Below are 16251 nucleotides of genomic sequence, written 5' to 3'. Positions count from 1 at the left end.
TACTTGCCACTTGTAATCGGTGAAAACAAGCCGTACAGACTGTAGTATTAAATCTTGTTTTGTCATGAAGTACTAGCACACCAACTTCCAACAATTGTGGCTGCTTCTGACGAATTCTGGCCGTAATTTCTGACAAAGAAATATTGCGTAGTAGTCTCCAGTTACTGATATTCCAAGTGGTACATGATCAACGACAATAATGCCCTCATAATCGTAAGCCATGATGATTATTTGTTTCATCTTTGATCGTTGCCTTTGACATTTAGAGGAGTGTGGCGAAGATGGATGCTTGTGACTTCAGTTCAGGTTCAAAGTCGTGTGTCCATGTTTCATCAATGACTAGTTGGGACCCACTAGGCAGGCTTTCCAACTGATGGACTTCTTGGTGACCAAGTGGGCAGAAACAACTAAACAACAACATTTAACTGCACAAACACAACATTACACATCTTTCTGGCTGTTTACAGAGTTCTGTGTATCATCACAGTGTTCCACTCTAATGTTGATATTAAAGTTAAAATTATTATCCTGATAAACGTCAGTCGCGCAGGAGTGAAGAGCACGTGCGCAGTGTGCATTACTTTTGGGATAGCCCTCATATGATCATTTTCCAAGAGAAATCAAAAACGAACAATTACATAACCATATAAGAATTTATATTTATTTATCAGAGGCATTTCATATTTTCCCGAAGATCTACCGTATTTGTTTCTGCTTGTTATTTGTCCTTTTTTTTTTTTTTTTATCTTTGATATTAATAAAAGCAAATATTAGCTGTTGATACTTATGACCCCTGAAGAAAAACAACACCTACTAGAGTAAACGTTTCTATTATTATGTTATTCATTTGTACGACACCCAAAAATTACCTTGTTTTCACTTTTATGTAGAAGCAAAAATCCCATTAAAATACTTTCGGCGATTTAAAAATAGTTCATTATGCAAGGACTGTTAAATTAAGTTTCACAGTCAAGTTTATGACTATGTTTACCAAGAGTGGGTTTAAGTCTGCTCGTTTTCTCTCTGAAGTTGAATTTATCCTCTATTAGCATTCCTGTGAATTAAACCAAACCATTCTCTGTATTATATGGTATTTTTCCTTACAAATCCAAGCATAATAACTCTGGTTCCTCCAGACTTTCTGTATTAAAGTAAGGAGGTTAAGGTTGAAAGCTCTCGTAACCACCTTCAATTTTACACAACTTCCACGACCTCCAACAAGTGTTGCAACCTGTCACTTTTTCGATGGCTACTTCAGCATCCTTAGCATCTGTCTGTGTCACCTTCAGTACAGGCGGGTGGAGAGGCAGGGGATGAATACCAAGGAGCGAGTGCATGTATGCCCATGCAAGACTGAAAGGGAGTGAGAAGGAAGAAGGGTAAAGTAAGACAACGACTTGATACTGCTCAAGGCCATACAGGACGGGGCACGTGAGTACTATCACTTACCTCACGTGCGAGAGAAAAAGAAGAAAAAAAAAATCCTGTCTTGAATGACTTAATGCCGTTGGCAACATTAGACTAGTAAACAACAGCTTCATTCAGCACCAGAGAACTGACGTTGACCACTTATTTGGAACCTTTTAAGTACTACATTTCTTCATTCAGCCTCGTTGAATTAAAAATGATTGATCGAAGGCATTTCTTTTATGAAAATTCGCTAAACAGTTCTATTATGTACCACAAAAACCATCCCATAAAACCACTTTCAACCAATCCCCTATTCTTTTTTTATAAAATAGGAAATTCTAAGCTTTTTGCGCTAAATATTTTATTCGTTGAAATCCAGTTTCGTACAATTTTCTATTCTGTAAAAATCCACTTTTATAAAATTTCCACTTCTATGAAATCCACTTTTTATAATATTTTCTACTCTAATAAATCCAGTTTTATAATATTTTCTATTCTAATAAATCCAGTTTTATAATATTTTCTAATTTGTAGAATTCAATTTAGAATGCCATTTCGATTTTTATTTAATTTCGATTTTTATTTAGAAGTTGAGTTGATTTCTGTTTGAAATGGTAGAGGTCGCCACCTGCGCTAAAGCAGTGAAAGATTTTGCGTACTAGAATATATAAGTAAAGCAGATCAACAAAAAGAAAACATTTGTTTCTCATTTAAAAATACCGCTATCCTAATTAATACTTTTTATGTCCACTCACTGAAATAACTTATTTATTTTTAGTATTTTCTTTTAATACGTAATTCTTATCCTTGAATAAACACGAACAAACTGAAAATTGACTGCTAAACTAGGCATTTGGGAAAAAGTGGATTATCGAAAAATAGATGAATAATTTGTCATCTGATGCGTAGATTCAATCGGGACTGAACTCTTTTAGAATATAACAAATGATCGTATTTTTAGAAAGAGAAGTTAACAATATCCATGAGTTATTTCCAAACAAGCTCATGCATACTTTCTGAATTGCGACCTACATAAGCCAAGGTCGCAGTCAAGAAGGAAATGGAATAACAGATTTCCTTAACAACCGTTTCAAATGCAGAAGTCGGGTTCCAGTAATAGTTGTTTATCAAAGAAATATATTCCAAGCAAATATTCTGCGCGCGGAGAAGAGGAAATAATGTGACATATTTATTATTTACAAGCAGCGGAAGTCCGCACTGCCACTACAGGAAGTAGGAGCACAAGATACACGGAACATACTGCAGAGATCATTTACCTTAAACGCGAAACATCAGCGAATGCTGTAGAACAGGTTTGCGCTTACCAACGCAACAGCGATTCGATGTAAATGATCTCCCACAAGATGCATAGCTTCGAAACTACCCTCTTCTGGACAAGCATAAATATATCTTTGTTTGTAAGAACGTAACTCCGATTTCATCGTAGGACTTTTGATTAAAATAAGGCAAAAATATGATCTGGGTGACGTTGAATTTGTTATTAATGAGGATTTGTTAAAATTAGAGTATAAATGGAGTTCGCAATAACAAATCGAAATTTAAAGATTCCCAAAGGCAATTATGATTATTTCGGATATTTCAAGGATTTTCAGAACTAATAGGTTGTATACAGCCCTAGCTTACAATAATTCACCATATTGACCAGGTCTATATAAGAAATGGATATTAAAAGTGAACATCAGTTGGCATCCATAAATGTAAACATTTTGAACGTTTGACACACTGAAAACGAAAGCTTCAAATGAATTCAAAACTAAAAATTTTCGTCTCAGAATAGAGGGAACAGCAAGAAACCTTAATCAAAATCTTTATAAGTCAATTAATTTTGCCTTACAGTGAATATCAATTACATTATTAATTAAGTAATCGTACTTAAAAATGAAATAAATCAATTAATAATACTATTAATAGGACATACTTAACAAGGTGGCAGAGTACGCAGGTGATTGAGGAGCTTGTGCCACTTAAGTCGACAGTCGAAGATTTGATTCAGAGTGTGCAACTGATTCTCAAGCTCTCGTGTCCAGGCTGGTTAAACAGGGACTTTGACAGCGGTGGTCAAGATAAAGAGGACAATCGCACGAAGATGGTCACTTTACTCCCTCATACGAAGATAAATTCTTTTCGACTGCACCGCCTTAAATACAGAGGACCAAAACACCATAAGGTGTAAGAAGGCAGCCTCTTGATCTCAGAAACGCAATGCAAAAGAAATGTTTGAAACTTAACTGAAAGCTGTGCTGCGTATTACCGGGGAATAGTCACTAATGGAAAGTAATGATCATGTGGGGATCTCACCCCGTTGCTCCCTTATTTTCAAGGTTCGACATAACTACTTCTCATCAGTTCCCACACGTGTGTGCCGGCGCTAGTATCGTTTTTTTTTCCCCCTGTTTTCTTTTTTTTTTTTTTTTTTTTTTCTTCACGTGCTCAAAGTAGGTCACCATCTGCTGAGAACTAACTCTTCTCTCCCAGAAAGAGGGCAGGGGAAGTGAAGGCATCAAAGGGTAGCACAAAGCCCTTTGAGTCCTCCCATCGCTGATTTGCATAGCAGGCGGCGCTGCCTGTCATTTAGTGCTCTGGAAAGGATTAGTTGAGCTCGCTTCTAACAATGCCTACTGGGTTGCCTTTGGTAATAACGTCAGTTGGTGGAAAGGGTTAAAAGTTCAAGAGACAGTAAGAGAACTGTACCGTGTACTAGCGAACCCTGGCGGTAGTGATCTGCGTCACATTGCTACAACTCTTTCAGCACCTGGTTATCGGCAAAATTAATAGGGTAGTGCTCTTGATAACGGATTTGATAAACAGGACCCACCGGACCGCGATGTTCACATCGACTCAGATTTAATATCATTATTATTAAGGTTTTATATGTTATAAATACTTGGGAGAAATTAGAGAATCAATAACAGTTTTTCACTAATAATTTATTATAAAATCAAAATAAATTAATTAATTAATTAAATAATTATATAGATCATGATAATAATAAACTAAGGAACTGTGTAAGGTGTACGATCACGGGGGACTTTCTGCTCCCTCAAAAGATGATTGCCAAGACCACAAGGAGTAAAATGTCCCAAATACGCAGTGAGTTGTTCCCCTCAATTTTACATCAACAGTAAACTACTAAAATATTAAAATCCCATCACTCAATTGAGATTTAAACATCACTAAACTACTTCCCTTCCAAAAATAAACTATTCACACATTTTTTTGTACACCAATAAATAGTTTTAATCAACAAGCATTACGTTATAAATCCATTACCCATTCAGATTTGTGATATAATGCGTGTTTATTAAAATTACTGATTGGTGTGCGAATAGTTTATTTCTGGTAGGAAAACATCTGTGAAAAAAAAACGTCTATTTAAAGACCTGATTAAAGCCAAACTAATCTAATTTAATCACTATATCTAATTTTATTAATTACTGTCAATATCAGCTGCACGTTAATATTTCTAAATAAGTTGAATTTCTTTCAAGTTTTAAATACATGGGCCGATTTACATTTTGTGCAGTCTGCAAAAATTGGAATGACTTTTGCGGGATAATCCTGATCCCTCTGCCTATCGTTGGCTAACTACAGCTTTGATTAAAGAGAACTTTATGAATTCCTCCAGTCTCTAACGGGATTCAAACACAAGCTTCTTCAGACCAGTGATAAGTGCGAAACTACTATACTATCATGGAGGACAATACGTCATGTAAAAACAAACCAATTTACATTAAATCTTCCAAAATTAATAACTTATCGGTTCAACTTTTAAGCAAGTTTCATTTCCAATATTACGTAGAAACATTTATGTACAATCTTCAGGGAAAGTTACAGAGTTATGTAGTTTCTTTTAACTATATAAATTTGGTGGAAGTCTTAAAACTCTAGTTTCTGAAAGTTCTTTTGACATCACTATATTTTTACAGCTCTCATCATTGTGCAGAGTTTAATAGTTGACAAAAGTAAAGTACACAGTTGTTTATGGAAAACATACTTTGTAGGTAACTTAGCTGGACATGTTTAGGCCAGAGAACAAACAGGATGGTGTCTATCTTCTCGACTGAATCCGATCCACAAAACAATATTAATCTAGTACATCCATTGGCACGATTGTGTTTTTCTATTACGATCTGCCCCGTGGGGTAATGATAATAAATTATAATTTGAAATTTCATTGTCAAATAGTCCTTGGAAAGAAATTTTCAAATTATAAATTAACTATTTCGTTAAGCACTTAGTTCATTTCTGATTTATTTCAACTTCTTTAGCTTTAAATGTTGGCATTATGTAAGGTTTCCTTTGTTTTTGTTTTTTTTACTACTACTTTTTATAATTAAAATAATCTTTACAACTAACCATACTAGAAATAATGGCGCCCATTCTTAGAGTCTTGGAATAGTTAAGTCAGATAAACGAAGATAATTCATTTTGAAAATTCAGTATATTTGAAGCTAATTTTATGTATTGTCAAAGGTCAGTACAGATACGAGGTATTTTGGCAGCAGCAGCAGCGATAATATATTCTAATTCTCCTTTTAGATTTTTCTAATACCAGAAACTCGGATTTTTTTTCATCCCGCAAGCAAACCATATAATTTGTGCAATTTATGGGCAATATACTGACTCCTCATAGCCTTAGTACACTGTGTCTATACGGCATATATTCCTTGTTCAGTTTACCTTTTACAGATTGAAAGAGAAGTGAAAGATACGTTTCTGATTTTACTTTTATGCTCTGAAATCGATATCTATTACATATTTTAAAATGTAATGCTTTTGAACAGTGTTTATCGATTTGTTTAACGAATTAGCCCGTTTCGTATTTATTTATAGAGGAATAAATTGATTAATTACTTAAATGCTGCTCAGTTTTCTTCAGTTTAAATGTACATTAGAGTAGCGTAAGACTGTAATATAGATTTAAACATCTGTCTTTTGCATGTAAAGAACTCGGCACAGTCGTTGCCCATAAATAAAATGACAACTGCTTCCCTCGTACTTTTTTGGAGGCCACGTATTTAATTTTAAACCATCTGGAGTAGATCCAGGGTTTGCTACTCATGAGAAATAGCGTTCCAGTTTCTGGATGGGCAAAATGTGAAGCCAAGTAGAATAGATTTTCCTTTGACAAAACAACAGCTACTATGTGAATATTTAGAGTTACTCAAAATAAAGAGGAATAATAAATGGATTGAAAACAAACCAAGATCCTTGAATGGTGCCAAAAACTTACCGCCCCGTCTGCTAAGTGGAACTGGGAAAACGAAGTAGATTTTATTCTGGTGCTGATCCATTCGCCTATTACAAAACTGCATTAAATCGCTGTCCGCATAAATCAATAACGAAATCTGCCGCTTACAATGATTGATAATATCGCAGCACGTGCACTAAAGGGAGTCCCGAGACTACAGAAGGAATTGCATTTGAAAAGACTTCATTCGAGTTACCGATAAGGTGTTTTCTGAGAGTCGTTGTGGGTTGGTTGTGACATGTGAATCAAAAACATTCTTAATAATTTACGTATACCTTTTATTCTTCTTTCTTACTTTCTTTTTGGAAACCTGATAGCGGCTTCCTGTTCAGATGAGAGAGTCATCGACCTTTTATTGCGGCATGATGGATACCGAAAACACCTCAATTAAATTGTACGTTTCCTTGTCCGTCTAAAAACCAGTGAAGCAAACATTTTAATGATGAATTACTCAGTAGTGTTAGAAATGGTGTTTGTGTTGTGTTTTATTTAAGCTTATTAAAAGTATTTATCCGTAGTACGGTTGTTTGATTGAATGCCAGATTATAATTAAGGTGTATTCAGTAGTGGCAACAACACTTTGGAGTTTCGTAATATCTTGACCTTAGAAGCAATCTCAAAATGCCATCTTTAGAAATCAGAAATGACGGTTATATAACTTCAGAGTAGACTTGGCAATTATAAATTGACTAAACCTTTATGCAACTTTTCGGGATAACTGGAGACTCGAAAATACATCAAACAAAATACATCAAAAAGAAACTTTGAAATACTCTTGAATTATTACATATATTAAAGATATCCCTTCTGATGATATGATCATTTCAAAAGAGGAGAAAGAATGAAATGATGCCTCCAGACTCGTATACAATAGCCAAGATTTGGTCAGACCAAATTTATACGATTTTTTTTAATATTTTAATATCATTTAGTTATAAATATTAAGATAGCAGAATGATGAACGGAAGAAAAGCTTACGCAACATATTCCGTCAAAAAATAAGGTTTATCTCTCTCTCTCTCTCTCTCTCTCTAGTTTTATATATACTTTATTCTCTTCAAAATACCCATCTAACCCCTCTTTAAACCTATATAAGCTCGCCGACTCTAAACGACTAGATGACATGTTCGAATATTCCATTACTCTTGGAGTAAAGGCAAATGGCAAATTTCCTTACATCCAATCCTTTCTTTACGTCCGATATCTACAATTATCTTTCCTTAATTTGAATCTATGTCCCCCTTGTTTGTGATCCTAGAAAAAATTAAGTCTGTTCTATCCTTTTATATCAAATCTTATGTAATATCTGCCTTAAGAAAAAAGGGTTTATCTCTCTATTTTCATACTTCATGTACTTCTATACATCTAATCCCTCTTTAAATGATAAGCTCTCTGACTCTACAAGACTAGATTGCAACTTGTTCAAATAGCTGATTATCTTGGATTAAGGGCAAATTTTTAATATACATTCTACAAATATGTTTTCTTAATTTGAATTCATGTCTCCTTGTTTGCATCATCCTAGAAAAAGAAAGAAAGAGTCGCTGGAAATAATCAACGGAAAGTCTTAGAGTTGGATAAATTGATATATTTCTTGCAGCTGTGAGGTCCTAAATTTTCTGTTGGAACAAAAACTCCCGGGATCAATTCGAATAGAATTAAAATATTCCACTACGTTGTTTGGGAATAATATATTTAAATATATAACGTTTGAGCTGATTTCTCTCTTCTTGCAGGATCATAAGACACAATATTGTGGGCTGCAGGTGCATCCATCCTAGCAACACAAAAGAACAAAATTTTGATGCCATGAACGAAACTTCTGATGCAATCTCCATCATTAATATTGAGCTCTAAAAGATAATTTTTCATACTTGATCGCTGCTGGCTTTGAGTCATACCACTAATTTTTTTTCTGGTTGTTTCTTTTTTTTCCCCCACACTTCTTCACGACTCAGAAAATTCAATAAAAAAAAATTAACATATCAAATCCTTTAAACGGTGCTAAACTGTGTGATACGATACTGTATGTAACCAGATCTCACAGTTAGGATATTAATTACTGTTTCAAAAATAGAAAATCAAATGTCAAAATCCTCATTACAAATGCGTTGAATGAAGAAAATCACGGCACTCCAGTTAAGTGCATATTAAAGTTTCACTCCGTTTACCTTTCTGAATTAAACTACCAGCTGCAAAATCAGAGGTAAACTGATCAAACAAACATTTGATCCACTATATTTTGTTATTCACAATAGAGCCTTATATCTCACCTACTTTTCTCTTCCAGTATAAATCCAACTGTCTATTAATACGTATATAAAATTATCATTTTATTTCATTTAAAAATATTAAAATATAGTTAATTTAAATGGAATTACTAAGAACCAGGAGGGCCGTCTTCAATACAAATATCAATTATTGGTATCTATCATTAAGGGTAACGGTTAAGATATTTTTATAATCATTCATTAACATTAATCATTGGAAATAACGCTGTTAATTCACTGTCTAATATCGCCGAAATATGATGAAACATCCAGCTCCCTAATACAAGCAACGCCTTGTGCACTTAAGCAGCCTCGACTTCTAATTATCCAATCTTACTAACTTTCAGTCAAGTTGCTTTCCAGCTCAACCTGAATAATCTTTTCCTTAAATAAATCACGGAAGGCAAAATAAAATAAATAACGAAACATATTTAATATTAATGAATAATTCCACTTGTCAAAACAGATCAAGTTATATAAGGCTATAATAAACACTGAGATATGTAAATCATATATTATTATAAATAGTTAAATGGATCTCGGTATACACGAATAAGTATGTATGCCATCGAATGTTTACACTGTTGTATCATTTTTTCGAAATACACGTGGGCTTGACTTATCTATCTATCTCATTTTAACAAGTTTTATCATTTTCGAACTACTTTTAAAGTTTATTTTAATATCGAGAACTATTTAAGCGTACTGCTCCAGTTCTTTGAACTTACCAACAGTTACTGGCGAATCACCTTCAAGTGATGGTGATTGGGCTTGATGCTGCAGCTGTGACATACGATGTGTGATCAGATTTGTCTACCTAGCATGCACTGCGATCCGCATCTGCCGTTTCTGGTTCAGCATCCAATTATAACCCTTGCCGGAAATGCTACTCAGCCAAAAGGTGGCGCTTCCTCTCAGGAGGACTACATAAAAAAAAAAAAAAAACATTTTTACGAAAGAGAAACGGAAGGATCTCCTGTGAAGGGTCTTTGAAAGTAAAATTATCACTCATGCCAGTCGTAACAGTGGCATCAATAGCCTCTCGGGTGCACCAATGGGAGAGTATCTCGTGGGAAAATGAAGTTTTTTAAACACTGATATGTTTAGGTTGATTAGCCCCTTAGTGTCGTACCTGATGAGCCATATACGTTATTTGTTCACCCTGCAAACTTAATCAAAAAAAGAAGGGGGAAAAAAAAGGGACGGAACGATGAAGCTGTCGAGGAAAGTAACAGAAAGCATCTACCACCTCACTTTGAAGTATATTTTTTAAAAGAAAATTAACCCAAATTTTCATATGAATGGGAGCGATCAAAAAGCTAAGCCCATCAAATTGGAAAACTCTTCAATGACAAGAACAAGAAATTTCGTTAATCAAACTCATCATCCTTATCAAGCAAACCCTGGTGTTACCATTTATCATAACAAAATCTGTAATCCATCACATATTACTACAAATATATGGCATCAACAGACGTTTCATACTTTAATATAATATTTATTTATATTAAAGTTATATTAGAGCAAATATGTAAAACATAAAGGGTGTACCTTGCTTTTATTATTACAACGCACCTTTTTTTAAGATAGTAGGACACTCAAATTATATAAAAAATAAAAACAAGTTAGTTAATGTACGCATGCGTTACATTTCATGCTCGTTAGCGAACAGAAATAATTTATAACAGAATGTGTCAACTCATCCACATGAAAATTTGCTACAAAGATTCATAAAATATTCTAAGCACTGAAATTTTGAAATGGATTGAAACTCCCGTATAGTAATTAATAGTAATATAAATTACTGCAGGGGAGCTTTGATCCATTTCAAAATCCATCCTGTATTTCCGTTGACAGAAATACATAATTAAAATAAACAAATAATGAATTTAGTTTATCGTTATATAGTGAACTCAGTGCCCTAAATTAAATAAATAATGAATTAAATATATTATTATATAGTGAACTTAGTGACAGTTGGGGGAATCCCCAGTTGCCTGGCCCAGTCCATGGGGAGGTGGAACTTCTTCACCTGGTTTGGCCTGTGGGAAAAAGCGAATACACCAAAAGAAGGCTCAAAACCTGAACAAAGATGGCTAATACACAAAAACCAGCACTGACCAAATCTTAATGGCACTTGATCTATCATATTGTGATGCTGCACTTCGAGGTTTATTATACTTGGAGTTCTTTGCACTAAATGTGCTATTTTCTGTGAACCAAGGTTTCAACCTTGGTTCACAACTCGGTGCAACAACCTTGATTGTTGCAATACATATGGAAAGCTCTGGGGAGACGCCTAGAGGCACGTCCACACCCACCAGAAAATGTTCACCAGCTGAAGATGGCGTTGACAGAGGAATGGACGATGTTACCCCAAGAACTTATCAACAACATGTTCTAAGTATGGACAGGCGGTGCAAAGTCTGCATCGTCATTAGGGGTGGCCATATCTTCTACTGAGGACCACCTCTTCCCTTTGTTCCATCTTCCATCTTCCACATGGCTAATCCACAAAAACCAGCACTGATCAAATCTTAATGGCACTTGATCATGGCAGCCAGTGCTATATTGCTATTTTTGAATAAAGTTCCTCTGAAATTTGCCCAAGCACCGATAGAACGTATGTTGGAAATTTGGCCTCGATACGACATCTCGTTCTAGAGTAATACGCGAAATATTCTACAGTAATACGCGAGGATGGAACTGAGAAATAGTGTATTTCATCCCTATGTGAACAATTACAGTGACATGACAGCAAATATTGGGATCAAAATATATGAATCGGCAGTTTCAAATCCTTGCTCTGCTGATCAGAGGTGCATAGAAGAAAACAAATGTCAAGGTTATTCGTAAGGCTGAGATCAGAACTGTTAGCACTGTCTGGCATTCTCGTAGATAAACTAACAAGTCTTATGAGCTCATTAATTACAGAAAAAAGCCTCACAGCATGCGCTGGAATTGTGATCATTAAAATCACCAAGGAAAATAACTTGACTATTATGAAAACTGGACTGGAGAAAGTGGAGCTTTAAATAAAAAGAGTTAAAAGGTTATCATCAATGTACAGAGAACAGTAGACAATAGATGAATATCACAGAATAGGGTAAAGGAATTTTAAGCCAGAGGAGATTCCAGTTTAGGAAGTCTCTGACAAGGAATGAAAAAGAAAAATAAGACTTCTGAAGAGTAAGGAATCATTGAGCGAATAATCGGAACAAAGGAGGAAAAGGATAACTGAGATTCTGTTATAAAAAGCAAGCGAGGTTGGCAGATTGCAGGAAGGTTTAGATCTGTTTGCATATAAGTTTGATCTGTTCTGAGGCTAGGTGAGCATCTTTGGGACTCCAAAACCTTCCCTTCCCCTACACATTTCATTAATTCATACATGTCTTCACCCACCCACCCAGGTGAGACATTTCGTACATCTTCCTACATTCTTACTGATGATTCGTCCATCGTTTATAGAAATGTGAGTTCGAAACTACATGACGAAGACTGGTGGAAAGTTGTTCGTATATTCTGATATATTCATATATGCACATCTTCAATAAGCTGTAAGAGATCAACCCTGTTGGCAATGTAATTCTAAGCCTTCCGAGAACGTATAATACTAATAAATATTAATGATTAAATAATATTGAACTTTTTCAGATTAATTCTTCTTTTTATTGACTTCAATTCAAAATTAGTCCATCAACACTTTATCCACGAATAATCTCCATTTGCATAATGGTTGATTTACTCCGAATTCAATCAGTTGGAATGAATGAGGAGGTTTTCATAAACAGTCATTCACCTTCACGGAGGTGGTAACTCGAGTGCTTCTTCGGGTCATCGGGAGCCCACAACTACGCCCTCCAGAAAGGGTTATTCTGAAATAGAGATGAAACTCAAGATAAACGGGCTCCTTCCATGCTATTGTTAACACACGCTGTCCGCTCTAGCAGAAGAGTCCTGATATCACTACCGCATTGAAGCAGCCTCTGCTCGGCCTCTGGGATGATGACAATGTGGCGAGCAGTTAGTGGTAGCAATATTTTCCCCCACTTAGGGGGCGCATAAATGTCATTCAGTGGGTGGTTAAGGTGAAACGCGTTTCTATCGCTTCTCTGCTGTCAGTAACAACGCTTTCGTTGTATCATCCATCGCGTACGAGGTCAGTGTTACCATTATCACTGAAGGAGGTCAACAATTTATGCGAACACGTGAATATTTTACCCACTCCGAGCCATAAATTTGTTGTGGACGAGAACAGTTTAAGTTTCGAACTCGCATTTCTATGAATGATGGACGAATCAATCAATCAAGAATGTAGGAAGCGGTACGAAATTATTAGCTACTTCTTTCGGTTATATCACTTAGCAAAATTCGGAAATAATTTTTGATATTTCAAAGAAATCCGATAATAAGAAAAAACTGGACTTCTATTCGAAATTAGTTTGCTAAATTCTTTCGTAGGATATTCAGTTTTATAGCAAATGAAAGGTTCTATTAAAATTATTTTTAATTTTAAGTTAACTTGTTAATTAAATATAAATTCAGATAATAGTATAGTACACCGTATTAATAAATAATAAGCAATCTTATTAATAATATAAACCAGCTGGCCAAATAAATATAATAAGCAATTTTATTAATAAAATAAACCATTTATTTGACTAAATGTAAAAGTCGATTTTCATCCAGTAAAACAGCAGATAGAAATAACATAATTAACACAGAAGCCTCATAGCCTTAGTTTCTTTGGCGCAAAAACAAACAATATCCACAACATACATAAAAAAACATTTCTGAACCTTGAAATACTAAATAGAGAAAAATTTCCTTTCAGATCAACAGGCATTTCACATTGATATCTAAGATCATCGATGGTAAAACGTTTTATCAGTTAGTCAGTTCCCGATCTCTGGTTTTATATGTGTCACTGTTAAGAACTTATTCTCATTATCTAAAATAATCAAAGGCAAAGAGAGAAATTTGACATGACAGGCGTAACGTAAAATACTGCCACAGGTCTAATAGAATCTCCAAGGCCTAATAGAATTGCTTCTGAACCGGATCAGGCCCGCAGCGATCAGTTGTCCATCACTGTCTAAGATCAGCAAACAACATTCTTCACAAGGCTTAGATCAATAGACATCATTGATGCCATATTAAACATTAGATTTTTTTATTATATGACATCTGTTGATCTAAGACATCAACAACACAAAAAGAACATGGAAGGATTTAATGTTAGATCAACAGAGAATATAAAAATTAATCAGCCATCGTTTAATACTCTTTTAAATCAATAACATACATTTCAATTTAATAAATAGTAAATAAAACCCGCTTAACATCTAAGTTAAGGACATTTATAGTGTTCACAGAATATTTGTTCTTTTATTTGATCCATATATGCGGATCTTTAGTTTTAGAGGGAGGATCTCTCATTCTCTTAGCGAGGAGTTGAGGGCCATGTTTCGGATGGCAAATTCGTCTGGAACAAACAGAATTAGCATTATGTAATTAATGGAATATACAACAGGCTTAAAGGCACATATATACGCACGCATAAAAAATTATATAACCCTTTTTTCCCCTACTAAACCACCGGATACGCTTGAGTACACCTTACCTGGGAATCTGTCCATATTAATGCTTCCACACATTTTTCCAAAGTTCTATTGGAGAGAAGACCAGCGTGAAAACGACAATAGTTCCGAGACTGGTTCTGTAAGGATGACAAACGCAAAACCTATCCGGACTGGCCGGCCAAGTTGGGCAAAGAGGAGTTTTAAAAAGAGAGAAAAAAAAAATTACTAGAGAAATCTGTGCTGTAGTAAGAGATGCTTACTCAACGTAAAGCTGCCTTTACTTCCCAGCCCAATGTTCTCCCATGTGTACATAAAAGCGGTCCTACGACCTTACCTAACTGAGGTCAATGACGTCTCGTTTAGGGAGTGTCTGTGTTTCAGAGCTAAAAAAAAAAACAAAAAAAAAAAAAAAAAAAAACAAGAGCAAGAGTGGAAGCAGGATGAGAAGCCAGTTGTTGCCACTTGATAATAAAGAAGAAAGGAAGCAACAGATAGAACGACTTCCGAGAGAAACCATTTAGAAAAGAAAGGAAGTAAAGAAGGGGTTAAATTTTTTCCCGTTTCTTCATGACGTCCATGTTTATTATCGCAAGTTGAGTTATCCCTATCTGAGGACAGAAAATACGATTCTTTTAAGCAATCTGACAAGACAAGGTTTTAAAACTGTTCGAAATTAATTGCAAAAGGCGCCACATTTTAATAAACGTTATAAGCTTCTCAAGCTGGTGCATGACTTGTTTTTTTCATTTAGAGAAAGATTTATTTCTAGAAATTAATTTCTTATTCTGTCTTTAGACTCTTCTGCTCTGAATAAATATATTAATAGAAATATTATACTCCAAACATCGATATTTATACTATTAACATATCGGCTGTAAAGGGTTATCTAAATGTAAACTTAGTTTCCTTGAGGAATTAATATGGAAGTTCTGTTTTTCTCTTTCCTAGAGGTGGGTTGTATATCAAATGCTACAGTTATTAATGAAACGATTACGAATGCATTATTTTATTTAATTATGCCGCACCTCGTATCCATTTATAAATCATTTGGCGACCTTTAATGGCTGTCGAATTGCGAAGATATTCATAAGGCAAAGTAATGTTTATTCATTGGGATGGTGAGTTCATTTCGAAATGAATCGGGGCCACAGTGAAGGGAGTTTCCGTTATCATTTTTTTATAAAATAAATTCCTCACAATTCGTGTTGTATATTATGAATTTCCAATAAAAAAAACTTGTTTAAAGATCTGGACAACCAAAATATAATTATTCTTGAATTTTTTCCATGTAGAATTAATTTAGCATTTATTTAAAAACATTTACGATTTCCAAAGTCCTTACGCGACTGATGTTAATTATAATTAGCATCAGTTGTTTACAAAAAATAGTAATTAAGCACCTTTGAACAGTAGAGCAGACCTTAGTCAAGTTTCTTTCAATGTGGTTGAAGATGCTTATGGATGATTATTAATGGCGCTTCAAGCTCGATGGTAAATTTGAAAGGTTCCCTAGAATTTGGCCTCCACTTAAACAGTTGGCAAGAGAGTGCTTAAAAAATAAAAACACGCTATATATACAATAATTTATAGCAGATTTGTGAATTCCAGTTCTCTGCTATGATGACCTTTTAAATCTCTGAACTAGTCTTGATTTCAGAGTTGAAAATTTCTGGTATGTTTTTATGAAGGTTGTCCAATCATCCATCGTAAAATTAGG

At 34.7% G+C, this 16251-nt stretch overlaps 1 protein-coding gene across 3 annotated transcripts in view; it reads right to left on the bottom strand.

The window, feature by feature from the left end:
* Nucleotides 1–16251, bottom strand: part of LOC150077201 (solute carrier organic anion transporter family member 74D-like) — a 271883-nt gene that overhangs the window by 120905 nt on the left and 134727 nt on the right. For 2 of the 3 annotated variants that reach the window (XM_090386382.1, XM_090386381.1), the window contains exon 3: nt 9681–9875. The exons of the other annotated variant lie outside the window; for it this stretch is intronic. The gene's annotated coding sequence lies outside the window, so the exon portion shown is untranslated. The remainder of the gene's footprint in view (nt 1–9680; nt 9876–16251) is intronic. 3 annotated transcript variants of the gene reach the window in all.

This window comes from Mastigoproctus giganteus, chromosome 12 (assembly GCF_048544385.1).
Source record: "Mastigoproctus giganteus isolate SK-2022 chromosome 12, ASM4854438v1, whole genome shotgun sequence".
Classification (NCBI taxonomy): Eukaryota; Metazoa; Arthropoda; class Arachnida; order Uropygi; family Thelyphonidae; genus Mastigoproctus; species Mastigoproctus giganteus.
The sequence above is the reverse complement of the archived record's forward strand: the minus strand, read 5'-3'. Positions and strand labels throughout refer to the sequence as shown.